The sequence below is a fragment of the Petromyzon marinus genome, chromosome 4, assembly GCF_048934315.1.
Source record: "Petromyzon marinus isolate PM22_M1 ecotype Great Lakes invasive population chromosome 4, UKy_Petmar_22M1.pri1.0, whole genome shotgun sequence".
Classification (NCBI taxonomy): domain Eukaryota; kingdom Metazoa; phylum Chordata; class Hyperoartia; order Petromyzontiformes; family Petromyzontidae; genus Petromyzon; species Petromyzon marinus.
Window position 1 is genome coordinate 13,764,745 of NC_133670.1, and position 16,673 is coordinate 13,781,417.

Consider the following 16,673-nt stretch of genomic DNA (forward strand, 5'->3'; position numbering starts at 1 on the left):
GGCTTTACTTACTCAGTCCTTTCTGTGAACGAGCTAGAGTGCTTGAACATAATGGACGTAAGCGGAATTATTCTCAAGAGAGTCAACTTGTTCACAAGTTCACGACCGTCTTTTTTTAGAGTTTAATTCCAAACCATAGTTGACATCCGTGACGGGTGATTATATCAGAACCAGTCCTGGGACCTTCTTTCACCAACCTACATGGATGAGCATGGTGAAATGTGGTCAAACAACTTCCATGACTGACACAGCGGTGGATGGATAGAGGGCTGTACATACAGACCATTATTGTTCCTCACTTTAGTGCTAAACAATGGTAAGACAAATGGTGTATAAAATGTATCATGAGGAATTTTAATACTGTCATAGATTTTACAGCTTTCTATAATCTGCCATAAGATTTCCTGAAACGGGGCGAGGATATGTGACTGTTCTTTAGCTAGGTGTGTATAATGTAACGGCGTATTTCCTGTGATATTACAAAATAACGTACGTTTTGTTCACATTATATGTATACTTTTAAAAAATACTTTAACGAGTAATCTGTATATAATGTCCGTGAGATGTGTTTTATTTATTTAAAGTAGGAGGGGTATATTTCCTCAACCTTTTATGCAAATTTGAATCACAAGGTCAGCATCGATGCATTATGTATGTGAGGGGCTGTAACAATGTTTCTCATTCTTTGAAAGGTAAAACTTTTTGGCACGAATTTGTGGTCAACATCCTGGTGTTAAAATTGATAGAATAACCCTAATCAAGAGGGGACGTGTTGAAACCGAGTGCTTCCTCGTATATTCATCAACCTAACGCAACTGCACATATGGTTCACATAGCAGATTGTTAACCTCATGTTACAACGAGTCACATTTTGTGATGTCATGTTTCTCTACAACACATGATTGGAGTAAACATGTATATTTTTAAATACCACACCCCAGACCTTATGATACTTGAGAGCGCTTGTATTTGTATTGGCTCTTTCCACGTTGAAAATCCAGTCATTATTCAATACTGCGTACTGCCTAATAGTGCATGATTGGTGACTGGTCAGTTTCTGGATATTCTAGCGTGAGCAGGGCTGTAATTAAGTTAGACTTGGTTGATATTCAGATCCATCGGTACATTGGGAAATTATTTTGGCTTTAAGAAAGTTATTTTCGTTTAAAGCAAAATATAACGTGGATATATTTATATACGAGAGCTTGGGAAGACATTTTTACAGGTCTTCCCACTATAAAATTATTCTGCGTTTAAATATAAAACCAGAAATGTTCATTAAGTTTTGCACTACAAATGTTGATCTTGCATAACAGAAAATACTGTAAACACTTGTAATGTTATGTAATAATAAAAAAAGAAATATTGCACCTTGTAAAAACACACGTTGCATGCATGACTCAGAAAAATATTTAAATGAAGTTTATGCTGAAAAACGTCAGTGTCCTTGCAAGCATTGAAGTGGCAGTTTCTTAATTTTCACAGAAGAGGGCAAACAATATTATAGGTACAATAGAGTACTCTACTGATGTAATTTGTGTAAAGTACCTGATATTACTGCATCTGAAAAAAAGCTATATAGCTCAGTGGGCCCTACCTGGTAAAATAAAATTGTTTATCGTTTAGTGGTTCGCTTAAATATGGCTACACCAAGACGTGACCAGAGCACCTGGAACGTGCTCAGTGGAAGTTGGGATGAGCCTGGAGAGTGCCATGCACAAACGGGTTGTCGCAAGGCTGCGAAGATACGTGATTGGCAGGAGACAGCAGTGAAGCAAACTCGATTGTTATGATGTCTTACTGTACTTGCTCCCAAATATAAGCTCCCCGCTTTCATCAACCCTCACTCACCAGCATGGCGAAGTATGGTCAAATAACTCCCCGACAATCTGCATGGCGTAAGGAGGCCCTCATCCAGCAGTGGATTGCCAAAAGGGACTTTGCGCGTATACCAGAATAGAGATTCCAAAATGATGCGAAAAGACAACCACATGCGATGCATTATTTCACCTGCTGCAACTGTAGACATCCAAACATGGCAATGGAAGTTTCGCTCAGCCAGTCTTGGATCCAGGCCGGGACCCACGACGCCAAGGCAGAGGCCAGGAGCCACAAGACCAAGGCCGGTGTCAAGGCCAGTTAAGGCTGGATTCTCTCATCAGGAAAAGGCGATCGAAACGTCATCGTTTTTTGTTATTTTCTTTGAACCTATCTTCGTGACTTTACCAAAAGACCCTAAGAATATAACCAGTCAATATTTTGAAATGTTATGAAAATTCTCTTGATTCAAAACTAATTTCTTTAGAACTGCTTTTTGTTTTTAGTTCGTTGTCCTTCCAACGCACCTCCGATTAGCACGGTTGGTTACGTATAAGTTCAACATAGTACATAGCATAGGAATAGGTTTTACCCTTTTAACTGGCACAAAAACTGACACCTTTATTCAAGGCATCATGTTTGCAATAACCACAACACAAGCAGTCAAAATGCAAAAAAAAAGACAACTCTGATAATAATATGCACTGTCCTTGAATTTGATTGGTCCACACCTGAGACAGCTTTTCTTAGAGCCTAGTCTCCATTGGTGTTGGACCAGAAGACACCAAAAGGCGTACAACTCAAAAACAGCGCACTATCAGAGTATTGAGGGCTCGGGGTGAGCATTTACATTATGAGACCTCCTTTGCCAGAAACAAGATATAGGAATGTGTCTTCTGGTCCAACACCAATGGAGACTAGGCTCTAAGAAAAGCTGTCTCGGGTGTGGACCAATCAAATTCAAGGACAGTGCATATTATTATCAGAGTTGTCTTTTTTGTTTGCATTTTGACTGCTTGTGTTGTGGTTATTGCAAACATGATGCCTTGAATAAAGGTGTCAGTTTTTGTGCCAGTTAAAAGGGTAAAACCTATTCCTATATCTTGTTTCTGGCAAAGGAGGTCTCATAATAGTACATAGCATTATGAGAAATAACACGTGACCCGTTTGAAATACCCAAGTACTTGAAGTTCTCAGACTGACACCCGAGGCCACGGCCCCCCACGCCCAGGTCAAGGATGAGACCTGGTCAAGGATGAGACCTGGTCGATGATGGTCTTAAAGCACCAAGTCAGCACTCAACCATGATAACTTTGGCATTTTAAATATGTGATCCCGATTCCATCAATGACCTTGGCATTCACATAAGAGAATTGCCATGCAATTAAGTGATATTAAAACCTTAAACACTCACCCTAAACCTTGTTTTTCAAAGCTAGTGATGAGCTTGGGCAAAAGCCATATATGGAATGAGATTTAAGGAGCCATTAGTGCAAATTAGAATGTGTTTCCTGCTATTTTGCAGTGCAATCCTCTGCTGTTGACCAGGACTCAGGGGCTCTTAAGAGTGAAGGTGTTTGCATCCTTTGGGAGTGAGGAGCTGACTGGCTAATGGCTTACATTCATTGGGGATGAAATACAGTAATTGCGTATCTGATGAAAACCTAAGTGGGGAAGTAATGTTTAACATGCAGTACGTTTGTAATTAAAATAACATGGAAATGTTGACTTACAGGAAAACAAGTAAGAAACTTAGATTTGTTTATTCCACACGAGTCGTATTTCTCAAAAATACATGATTAAAACTAAATTCACCATTTGTAGTGTACAGAACATTACGTTTTCCTGTAAATGTCTTATGAAATGCAACTCCTATCCTTCTTGTGGGAGAGCGGCAACATCACGAATATAATTTGAAAGAGGTGGCTCCAGTAGGCCAAAGGCACCCACAACTGGGAAGTGGGATATTGGAAAATCACAGCCTCACCAAGGGCAGATGAACCTCCAGTAATCATCACCAGACATGATCAATCCACTGCCGGATGAAGGCCTCCACAAGCCATTACCAATCTTTCAAGGTCTCGCAATGAAACCATCCTTCCGTTTGCTGCGCGCTAAACAATACCGTTGCTCCTTGTCCGCAGTGGACAAGCTCTTGGAAATGCTCCCTCCATTGGCTGCCACTGAGTCGTTAGTCCCAACCAGAAGAAGACAGCCATCGAAAAAAAAAAACCCTGCACATTTGCAAGAAGTAAAAATGCTTTGTTTTATTTTGGGTGGCAGCTTGAATAGAGTGGTCATCATGCACGTCAAACATGCAGAGCGAATTATAAACTTTCCATCCTGTGGGCCAAGTACGGCGAATGCGACAGCTACGGAGTGGTACTGGAGAATAAACAAGGAAAACATATGTTCCATCAACCTTACAGTTGTGGGCATGCCCTGGTTCACTTACATTTTCTTAGGAAAAGAAAAAGAGGAGAAAATTACTGGTTCCTGTAATTTTGAGCTGGCGTGTGCAGTCATCCATCCAGATGTACAATGCATCACAAATTCTGCATAACTTATTACAAAAAAAGCTGAGTATACAAGCACGAATCGCAGCTTTTAAAAAACCCGTTATAATATAGTTTGCTTAACATGGGTAAAGTATTTTACGTATGACTTTCATGCATACATATTGCATACATGAAAAAAAATTATACTGTACAGTAACTGGCATATTTTTGGATGCCAAGTGCTTAGCAAGCATTGCTTAAGACAGAGTTTATCATATTCTGAACGGTTCCACCCCATTACGGGACGGGTTGATAAGGTGAATGCATTTGCAAGGCGACTGTGAACGTGGAGGGGTATAGCATAAGTTGGGGGGGTGTATTAGAGCTTGAGAAAATGTATTGGTACATTAACCACAGGATGCCAAAAGACACGTGCCTCTCTCTCCGGTATGTTTTCGGGTTGTAATTGCGTGTTGTTCGGCATTATGTTCGACGTTTCACTTTAATTGCTGGGATATCCTTCAGTTCCAATTTCTGAAGGACCTGCCCGTGCAGCGAATTGTTAGACAGCATATAAAACATATCAGAGTGCGATAAAAGCACAACTTCGAAAACCTACACAGTTGTAGATTCCCTTACTTTCTAAAAAAACTCAGTCTACTCGTTTTTCTTTGCTTTTTTTTTGTGTGGCATATACTGCAAACTGGAGAAGAGGGATGATGTGTGCCATGGGCATTCGTCATGAACACTTCACAATAGCAAACAGCTCTACTACTCATCTTGCATTGAAAGTGGACAGAGTTTATCATCACAACAATGATTTGCACGTCACCAAACAGATCCATAGCGCCCTCTCATGGAATATTTTAGTACAGTCATACAAACCAATGCACGTGTTCATATTTAAAACAAATGCCATTTTAAGCAGGTGAGAGCCTATGTACTTATTTTGCACCGCACGTAGCCTCATGGGAATTTTTATTTGTTGATTTATTTAAGGCGTGGGAACTGGACAGAAGGTATTTATGAATGGATATATATTAAATATATTTGCATACTATTCAGTTGGAGGGTTTTTTTACTTTAAATCTGGCATTTGAGGTACAAAACGAGCACAGAATACAGAATCATCAGCAGCAGACATGGCCAATCCACTGCTGGATGATGCCCTCACTAAGCCGCTGCCATCATACAGAATAAGCTCATCTTTCAAATGTCGCCATTGGGTTTTTAATGTCATCTATACAGCTTGCAGAAAACATAAGTGATGTGATTGCCCCACAGAAAATACCAGTTGAGAATCTAACCAATGACTGTCGGAATTAGTTCAGAGTAGAACCCACTCATGAATGAGCTATGCAAGCTGCCAACACAGTCAACGCAATATTAGCGTGACACAATAAAATAAGTGTTTACGTTACAGAATTACTTGTTTGTGTTCCACATTCATTACAATGATGCTACACGTATGGTTGTTCAACAATAACTCATCGATAACTGTTCTTAGAATCGATTATCGGTTCAGACTTTTTAGAAATCTAAGAACGTTGACCAGGGGAAATTTAATAACAAATACACGGATTGGCATGCGCGAACGTTCAAACGGCACGGTGGCCTAAGTCACAGCGTGGCACATTATTTTGGTACAGAAACGAGAAATGAGGACACATATTGTCCTCGTTTCTCATTAAAGAGGTAAGGTTCAGCCTTAACATTACGGGCAGTGCTTGACTTACGAACGTGTTACATTCCTGAGACCCGTTTGTATAAGTCGATCTGTTCGTATCTCAGAACTCAATAACTGTACATACGGTCAGTATTATAGAATGTGTTAAGGTTCAACACAAAAACAATATTCATTGTTAAACTCATAAGGTTTAACACAAAGACAATATTCATTGTTAAACTCATAAATAAGAATACATATTTAACATTTGCATGTAATACTATAATCAATACTGTGTAGTAAATAAAAGATAAAGTAAAGTAACGTTAAAAGGGGGGGGGGGGAATCTGTTTTCATTTAAATTCATCTTGAAATCTGATGCTGGCTTGCTCGTCGGAACGAGCGGTTCAATGTCGTTGTGCATCACGCGGGATACAGAACCGAACAAAATAGCCGCACGGTTCGGATCGCAAGTACGATGGAACGTTCGCGAGTCGGATGGTTACAAATAATGTCACCTTATGGCAGTTCGTTCGTAAGTGCGGACGTTCGTCATCTCGGTGACTGCCCGTACTTGCTCAGGTTTCTGCTGGTGGCAGGGCCTCCACTAGAGGGAGCTCCAGATCAACTTTTACACGCCGGTCAGACGTCTTTGGAAGCGGTGGGAGTTACCCCACCACTCTACCCCCCCCACTACACGCAACTTGTCCATAACTGTGCTCTACGCATGTATTCATACTGCCGGGCGGCTTGACAGAGATGGGGGCGGTGGATTTACGATACCTGCCGCGTTATTTAAACTGCCGCTCCTGGAGATAGCATGGACCGGCTTCCTCTCTCTGGATCGCAAGTCCGGTGTATTGACCATTCGTTACACCTTGGTTTCTCAGTAAAAAGATAAACGTGTCCCGTTTATTGCTAGACGTATATATGTGTGCGGCAAACCGGTAACCGTTTTTTACTGGTTTCTTTCATGCAGGTCAAGGTAATGCAAAACTATTTAAATATCCATAGTTGTAAATAGCATATATTTAGAATTTGCTGTAAAACTGGCAATAAAGGGCAGACCTCGCTTAGTGCTCAAGATTCGTTCCTGGAGAAGTGAGTGCGAATTGAATCAGCACTAAAAAATATGGGTTATTATACCATTTTATATATTGGGATGTGTTCCCGACAGCATTATTTCTTACGTATGAGCAATTCATTGGGGTATCGGTAACAGCTATAATAATACAGATGGTAAACGTTATTTTACAAATATAAATGCTATATTACATCAATATTATGAGCTATACTCACCAGCGTACCCAACCGATGCTCACGACACACATCCAGATGACCCTCACCCACCTCGATCCACCTTATCGCTTGAACTTTTGCATCCAAAGTGATACTATTCCTTGACACTTTGGCCACATTTGCAGCGCTAACACTTGCAGACCTTTTCCCAGACGTGAAGACCAAGGCGTCGGCGTATCTCTCTTACTCTTTGGTTCTATTCGGTACCTCTCTTCTTCGTTCGTTCGGCTGATGTCGATGCAGAGCAACAACTACAATGCCATGGTCAGGTGGTCAAGCCAAACAACCGCGTAAGAGGCAGCCGAGGTGCATCGCTGTGATATCTCTTGCATATTTGGGGACCGTGCATCACCACGAATCGTCATAATAAAATCGCCGGTGCTGGTTAGCTCAGGGCGTACGGTCGCTCTCACTGACTTTGAGTGTTCTTTGAAAGCGACTTTTGGGATTCTCTTCATTTTTTTTCTCCGGAAAAAAACGTCGCCATGTAAAAGAGCGCTATAACGAATCAGCGTTCCACGGGAGCATGCTGCAGTATGTAGTTATACGAATATATCGACAGAGTGCAGCAGAAAGCCATTTGAATGCGATCAGAAACGAAACTAAATGTGTTATAGGTACAAGCGTAGCAGCACAAAACTATATAAAACCAGCGATTCCGACACTTTATTTGTACAGCACTCTCTAGTTAGAAAATAAATCAGTTAAATAGTTATTTCAGGTCATTGCCCTGGCATCAATAAGCACGCAGTAGCATGTGTTACGACGCAAACTCGCAAGTGTGTTGATTGAGACTTGTTCACAGACGGGATCCTGAGAGCCTCGTCAAAATATATTTTAGGCAGAACCCAGGGACCAGACACTACCACAAATGTTCACAGTCTGACCTTGCGCCAAGAGAATTAGAAATGTTTTTAATTCCTCAGAGTAGACTTAGCACTGACGTTTAAGGGAGTGGAAGGCGCCACTAATATCATGAGACCCTGGTAATATCACTTATGAAAACATCTCGATGGCTCATGATAGGGTAGGCGATATACAGTGAGGGAAAAAGTATTTGATCCCCTGCTGATTTTGTGCGTTTGCCCACTGACAAAGAAATTATCAGTCTATAATTTTAATGGTAGGTTTATTTAAACAGTGAGAGACAGAATAACAACAACAAAATCCAGAAAAACGCATGTCACAAATTAATTTGCATTTTAATGAGGGAAATAAGTATTTGACACATCTCTGCAAAACATGACTTAGTACTTGGTGGCAAAACCCTTGTTGGCAATCACAGAGGTCAGACGTTTCTCGTAGTTGGCCACCAGGTTTGCACACATCTCAGGAGGGATTTTGTCCCACTCCTCTTTGCAGATCTTATCCAAGTCATTAAGGTTTCGAGGCTGACGTTTGGCAACTCGAACCTTCAGCTCCCTCCACAGATTTTCTATGGGATTAAGGTCTGGAGACTGGCTAGGCCACTCCAGGACCTTAATGTGCTTCTTCTTGAGCCACTCCTTGGTTGCCTTGGCCATGTGTTTTGGGTCATTGTCATGCTGGAATACCCATCCACGACCCATTTTCAATGCCCTGGCTGAGGGAAGGAGGTTCTCACCCAAGATTTGACGATACCTGGCCCCGTCCATCGTCCCTTTGATGCGGTGAAGTTGTCCTGTCCCCTTAGCAGAAAAACACCCCCAATGCATAATGTTTCCACCTCCATGTTTGAAGGTGGGGATAGTGTTCTTGGGGTCATAGGCAGCATTCCTCCTCCTCCAAACACGGCGAGTTGAGTTAATGCCAAAGAGCTCCATTTTGGTCTCATCTGACTACAACACTTTCACCCAGTTGTCCTCTGAATCATTCAGATGTTCATTGGCAAACTTCAGACGGGCATGTATATGTGCTTTCTTTAGCAGGGGGACCTTGCGGGTGCTGCAGGATTTCAGTCCTTCACGGCATAGTATGTTACCAATTGTTTTCTTGGTGACTATGGTTCCAGCTGCCTTGAGATAATTTACAAGATCCTCCCGTGTAGTTCTGGGCTGATTCCTCACCGTTCTCATGATCATTGCAACTCCACGAGGTGAGATCTTGCATGGAGCCCCAGGCCGAGGGAGATTGACAGTTCTTTTGTGTTTCTTCCATTTGCGAATAATCGCACCGACTGTTGTCACCTTCTCACCAAGCTGCTTGGCAATGATCTTGTAGCCCATTCCAGCCTTGTGTAGGTCGACAATCTTGTCCCTGCCATCCTTGGAGAGCTCTTTGGTCTTGACCATGGTGGAGAGTTTGGAATCTGGTTGATTGATTGCTTCTGTGGACAGGTGTCTTTTATACAGGTAACAAGCTGAGATTAGGAGCACTCCTTTTAAGAGTGTGCTCCTAATCTCAGCTCGTTACCTGTATAAAAGACACCTGGGAGCCAGAAATCTTTCTGATTGAGAGGGGGTCAAATACATATTTTCCTCATTAAAATGCAAATCAATTTATAACATTTTTGACATGCGTTTTTCTGGATTTTTGTCGTTGTTATTCTGTCTCTCACTGTTCAAATAAACCTACCATTAAAATTATAGACTGATCATTTCTTTGTCAGTGGGCAAAATGTACAAAATCAGCAGGGAATCAAATACTGTTTTCCCTCAATGTATAGTTGTAAGAGCATTGGCTGCATAGTCACAAATAGTATTTTGACTAAGTAGTTACAGTAATATACAGCAATATCCCACAAACGCATAGTTACAGCCTAGCTCCACGTTCAAACTAAAGTACAAAGTGATTTTTTTTTTAAGGCGAATGACCGCCTCGCTGTGTAATACACTCCAAAGCGAAGGTTGATATGAGTTAATCTGGTAGACGTGGAAGCAGTTCATGGCTTCCCCGGCTGTTTCCATGGTGGTATGATTGGCCAAAGTGCTCAACAGACTGCACACATTCCGCAGTCTCAAGCTGTGATTAGGAGTTCCACCATGTGGGCAGGAACATCTGTCACAGCCCTGACCTGGCAACATTTAAAAGGTATCGTTAACAAAGTGCAAAGTTTCCATGGACTCATGGCCCCCTCGCTCGCTGAGCAGGCACAGCTGGTGGTCCCATTGAGCTCGGTTTGTGTGATTTAAGCCAGCGCCACTTCTTTTTCCTTAGAAATGGAATACCATGCCAAAAAGCATGCTTCCTTCAGGGATGTGTGCTCAGTCGAAGCAGCGAATAAAACCGAGCCGAAAAATGGAAACCAGAGTTAATCACTCATGTTCATGAACCGAAACCGAAAAATGAACCTAAATTCAACTCGTTGCTCCTGGGCGAAAGCAAAGAATATAATGGATCCAGCTTCCGGTTTTAACCGGTTTATATATCTATCTTTATAAAATGTTCAGTATATCGGTTAAAAAAGTGAGAATGGCCGTGATGGCTCGGCCAAGTTCACCGTTATTACAACGCAGGAGGGGGCACACTCGGTGCAGTTCTGCAGAGAGACAAAACTGTTTGTGCACCGAGCTGGGCACCGGCCACCAGACTACGAGGTGACAGAGGGTGGGCCCTCACTGAGACACGGACACTCGGATCGAGACACAGGACAACAACACGGACAAAGACGCGGCTCGAAGGCGACAATGTTTCTGATTCGATTAAAGCAAAATGCATTTCCATATTTCACATTAAAATTACAATTGAAAGTGTGAACTGTGTAGCGTTATAAAGAAAATAATCGGTTAAAAAAAACAAGGGTAGCGGTACATTTGACACACGCTGTGCAATGTTGATTGATTTGTTTAATTGTTTATTAACGCAAGCCCGAGCCATACCCAAACATCTATCGGTTCAACTTCCTTTATGGATTTAACAATCCACAGTTAAATGTATGCAGTTTCAAGATTCTGAACTGCTATTTGGTTCAAACTTAAAACATTTTTACCGTGTTTTTGCAATGTTTTTAGTTTTACTTCCAGTCACGTTTGTAAAGTTGCATTCACATTACCGTATTAGCCATTTCACTTAGATATACAGTAATTGCATACATCGATAAACATTGAATCTTACATAGACAATGGGATGCATGTATTTTGAGCCAACGTACGGTGCGAAAGAAGTTCAACATACATGAATTATGATTTAATCGAAATTAATCGATCCATCCTTATACTCTCATTATCAGTGTTTCCTCCCCAAGAATATTAAGCAAAACGTATTTCATCGACGATTTTTCAATATTTCATATTTAATCATTACAAATATTTTCCTGTGCGTTGTTTAGAATGGGTAAAAGTTGTACATTGTCATTGAATAAGAATACAGAAATTATAACATTCCACACACAGGAACACAACACGTGACCAATATTTCCAAGCATCACAGTGTCGACTCGATAAGAAGCAATTTGAGTTGTTTGCACATACTGTACTGTATGGCATTGCACTCTAGAATACGTTCTTATCCTTTACTATAATTGGACGTTAGCCTGGGCATGCTGTGAGTTGAGATTGGTGCCTGCACAAACAGATATTGGCCAGCAGAGTACGCTCAGCCTCCTGTGATCAACACAGCACCGCATCACTTATGATTCGTGACAAGTATCGTCCCGTTCGTTGTACGCACGTAGGAAGTTAAGGCAGTAGGAATGAAGGATCAGTGAGCCTTAATAAAACGGTATGTTGCCATTTTGCAGGAATTTTCTAAGTCTTGCATTTTTTGTCTAAGTAATTTTAAAAGATGTGCATATTTTTTCTTCATTGCTTCAACATGCTCTGGCTGTTTAATACTCATGCAAATTGTTTCGTACCATTATGCAAACAAACTCTTCCAATGCAAAAACTGATCGTAGTTCATGCATTTGAACAACCTTTAAAATGTCACAGGAATTGAGCTTCTCTTGTGGAAAACTGCCAAATGTGCCAGGAATGCGTCAGACTCGATGCATGACCAACGACACTAATTCAGGGACTTGGAGCCACCCCTCTGGAGCCAACTGACGTTTTGACTGCAATCAAAACAATACTTCAGTTTGACAGCATGAGACAGTGAAGTAGGGGAAGAACAATTCACGGCGAGATATTTTTTGTTGTTGTTGTTGAAAAATAGTTTACAAGCCAGAACTGGGGGGGGGGGGGGGGGGGAGTTAGATTTTTTTTGTGCCAATAAATATGAAGCTTCATTTTTTTTCCTGAATTTTTTTTCACTTTGTGGACAGGCAATAGAAATCTATTATGGATTGTAAGTACAACAAATTACGTTAATTAAATTAACTAGAGAATGTCAAGTTTGATTTCTTGGACATGTAATGAGAAAACAAGTGACAGAACATATTTTGACTGGGAAAATTATAGGTACAAAAAGATGGGAAGACAGCAAATGAATACTGTATACTCTAAGTCATTTGAACAATTGGATACAATTGGGAGTGTCCCATGCAAAGTTCGTAAGTAATATCTTGAATAGAACAAAATGGAAGAAGGCCATCATCGCTGACGTCTTTGAGAAAGAACATGGCTTGCTGCAGAGAAAAGAAAATATTGCTTTGTATGGCAACAAATGTTTAAAATTGATGTACAGTATCTGTTTTTTAGACATTCGACTGCATTGGTCGTGAGCTGATGAATTGCTTTGGTGCCACCGTTCAGTGTTCTTGATGGGGAGTTAGAATTCGATTGTGCCCCATTGTTTATTCCGCTCCGGAGTCGCAGGTAAAAGTATATTTTTTCTTGCACTTGTGTAGAAGATGAGCACATCAGGCATGTGTTCATGGTTATATAAACTGAAATAATTCCATAAAAACATCACAGTGTTGGTACTTACTACTGTATGGAGATTTTGTCTAAATTTTAAATTAACCACAAGTATGGTTATTTGGCCTATGGCCTATGACTAAATCAGCTGGAATGTGCTCGATCTCGTCAGATCTGGGAAGCCAAGCAATGATAAGCTTGGATAGTGCTTTGAAGACTAACCACCACCATGTACCAGCGGTTGCCATTGGGCTATGTGAGGGGCAGCAGAGGGCAGTGCAGCAAAATGCAGTTGTAATGTATATGCTTTCATCGTCTATGGTCCTTGCCTTCACCAACTCGCACTTACCAGCATAGTCGAGTATGGTCAAACAACGCCTACACGACATGGGGATGTCCTCAGCCAGCAGTGGATTGACAAAAGGGCTTGTACATGTGCACAGTTATTTGGGGGGGGGGGAGGGGGTGCAGCAGCCGTGCAGTGGGCTACAAACCCGACGACCTATGTTTGATTTCTGGCCGCAGATCCTCCCACTCAACCTACTGAAACCAAACTATTAAACTAAACTGTTTTTATTTTACCAGGTAAGGCCCACTGAGCTATATAGCTATTTTTAAGAAGCGACCTGGCCACAAATTATAGCTCAACGAAGTTGCTCATCACGTGGACATTTATAGCAGCCAAATACTTTAAACGCATGTTTCTAAATGTGAACGGAAAAATCCACTCGACCACGGGGAGAGAGACATGCGCATTCCAAATATACAGATGTCAGGGTCGGGATCGAACCCACGACCTCGTGTATACTTGGCGAGGCAGTAAACATCTCGCCACCACAGCGCACTGGCCAGTGTGGTGAATTATGCTCAAAACAACCACCACGACATTCTACGTGGCACTCATCCACAGTGGATTGACAAGGTAAATTATGGGTTGGCGTTGTGGTGCAATGGTTAGCACACTGCATTCTGAAGCCAGCGACCTGAATCACATTTTCTTCCCAGGGCTCACATCAGTGGGGAGTGACATTTGAACTGACCTGGTTTCCCACTACCCTAGCAACCCACATTGAATCAGTGTGATGAAAAATAATCAAGCAACCCCGTAGTAAGAAATACAGCATGAGGAAATGCCTTCATGAAGCAGTTGTGTTAAAAAAGTGCCGTAAGTTATTGCAGTAACAATATAGTATTTTAATAGCATAAATTAACACGGTGTCTACAGGGGCAATACGCAGCATTTCCCTCATTGCTGTGTTTGGGATTTACATGTATGTGATCCCGTAATACTGATAAACGTGGTAAGCTGATGGGAATCTGCCAGCCAGGAAGGGGAACAGATGGCGTTACCACGGTGGCTGAAAAGACTGATTGAAAAGGGAGCCCAGCTGGAAGGCTCAGGGAAAGATGTATGCCTTTTCAGGGGTTTTATTGGCAAGGAAAGCCAGGGTTTTCTGCTCCCATTTTACAACATTTAACTCTGATTTTTTTTAATGAAACATGATGATCCCTGAAATGTATATTCTGGTGTAAAAAGTGTTTTATTCGTAATGCTGTACTTTGATGCTGGAGAGTTTATATATGTAATGTCCCATTGTGTTCCTCATTTAGCAATTGGCTTCAATGAAAATTATATCAAAACACATACAGTACGTCCTTAATAGTATGCCTATATTTTCTGCAATTAGCTACAGTGCATACTTCAACAATATGATAAAAACAGTCATTTAACATCAGATGCCAGAGGTTTATGTCATCTGCTGCTACCAAAAATATATTGCTCAGTAATTACTTTAATCAACATTGCGAGTATTGTACTGTTAGGATGTTTACATGCATTTCTGTTATGCATTACATTACTTAGTGGTGTGTGTACAGTTCCTTTATTACTGTGATGCAACGTGTAAGGCAAGTGTGAAAGGACTTATGGGTGAAGCTTGATAAAATAACGTATTCTTAGCAAATGAATGTTTGTTATGGGGAGTGGTAAGATGATATTTTCTTGGAAAATATTAAAAGTGGTTTGGGTGGCATCATACACAATGATGTATATTATTTCCCGCAAGTTTTAAACGAGGGCAATGGAAATCAGGCAACAGCCGGCTGAGTCTCGCTTTTCAGACGGATGAGAATGAGTGAAACTTCCAAACATGTGTTACCCAGCATCTGATACATGAAATAAAATAAACCTTTGTTCATTACTTGCTCTCAGATCGACTTACATTTTTCCAAAATAATGTTGCGTGAATATGTTTTAATACGTATTTATTCACCATTAAATATTTGTAAATACAGTGCAAATGCATATGCAACTCTGCATGAAATTATTCTTCCGCAGAAAATAATTCGTTGGAAAATACTGTTGCCTAAACCACGTTGCAAACAGCAAAAACACATGCGTTCAGTCTGTCTCGTGACTTCCTTTAGAGTTGCGACTAATTACATCATGCATTACATTTCTAAATAAATCACCACACATCAAGGTAATTTTAAATGTGAAGATCTTCCAGACGTATATCGTCCCAGCCATCGCCTCACATTACATGCTACCGAGTGGCTGCCTTATGTCACAGACAGCATCCTCTTGAGATGGGCTCCCAACCCCCCATCCCTCAAACTCCCACCCCCATCCTCCACACAAGCCCCCAGTTTCAACAAAGCATCCAAAATAAAGCCATTGTTCTTCTCGTTTGCCTGGAAAGGAGGAAGTGGTGAACGATGTGTGCAGCAGGCACCCACAAGAATCGCTGGAGGAGAATCGTGGCAAGGGGCCCTGCCTGGCGCTCCAGTTGCGCAGTTGTTCAAAGGGAAATGGTCCTCCACTTTTGTTTTTTTTTTACCACAGTGGCACTCTTTCAAGAGCCCATAGCCCACTGCTTAATAAAAATTAGACAATGGCACCGCGACAAAGTACCCTTCTGTGCAACTGGACAGCTAAGAACACATGATTTGTGTCAGTGAGATAGCATTTTTGTGCTTTAAAAAAAGTTAACTCTCTATCTCTTACGTTCCTTAAAACGTTACGTTTCTTAACCAGAAAAATGGTTTATAATCTCAAAGTTTCGCTATCGAAAGTGTGATAAATTTGCACCTTATAAATGTTCGATTTTATATTCAATGCAATAAACGTACAGAAATATCTTGAATTTCTTTTTCAACTAATACTTATCCTGTATGTACTGTAAAACTGTAACCTTTACTCATGAAAGCCTGAGCCTCAAGACTCATTTTCGAGAGGGTCCTGCATGGGGATGTTTGGCCATTTACGTTGCGAGTTTGGTATGTGGGAGGAATTGAAATACCAAGATAAATTGCACAAAATAGGAGATAACACTGAAAGTTCTGCAACCATCATCATCATCCTTCTGAAAAGTTTGAAGCTGGAATTGGCCATACGTTTATTGTGTACATTTGCGTAAGAGGTTTCTGGTGTATGCAAATGTCGAAATATGTATCCTAGTTTTATAAAATATTTTCCCCGTGTTATTTGTGACTTCATTTTCAATGGATATATTAGGTACTGTAGTGCATTCGTCGCCTGCTGCTGAGGTTCATGGTTCGAATCCAGCGACCACCACGATTATTACTGCGGTTGTAGGAACCACAATAATCCGCGCCGTCTGCTTTACAGTGGACGTTAAAGATCCCCTTACATCATTCAGCAGAAGTCGACCATTG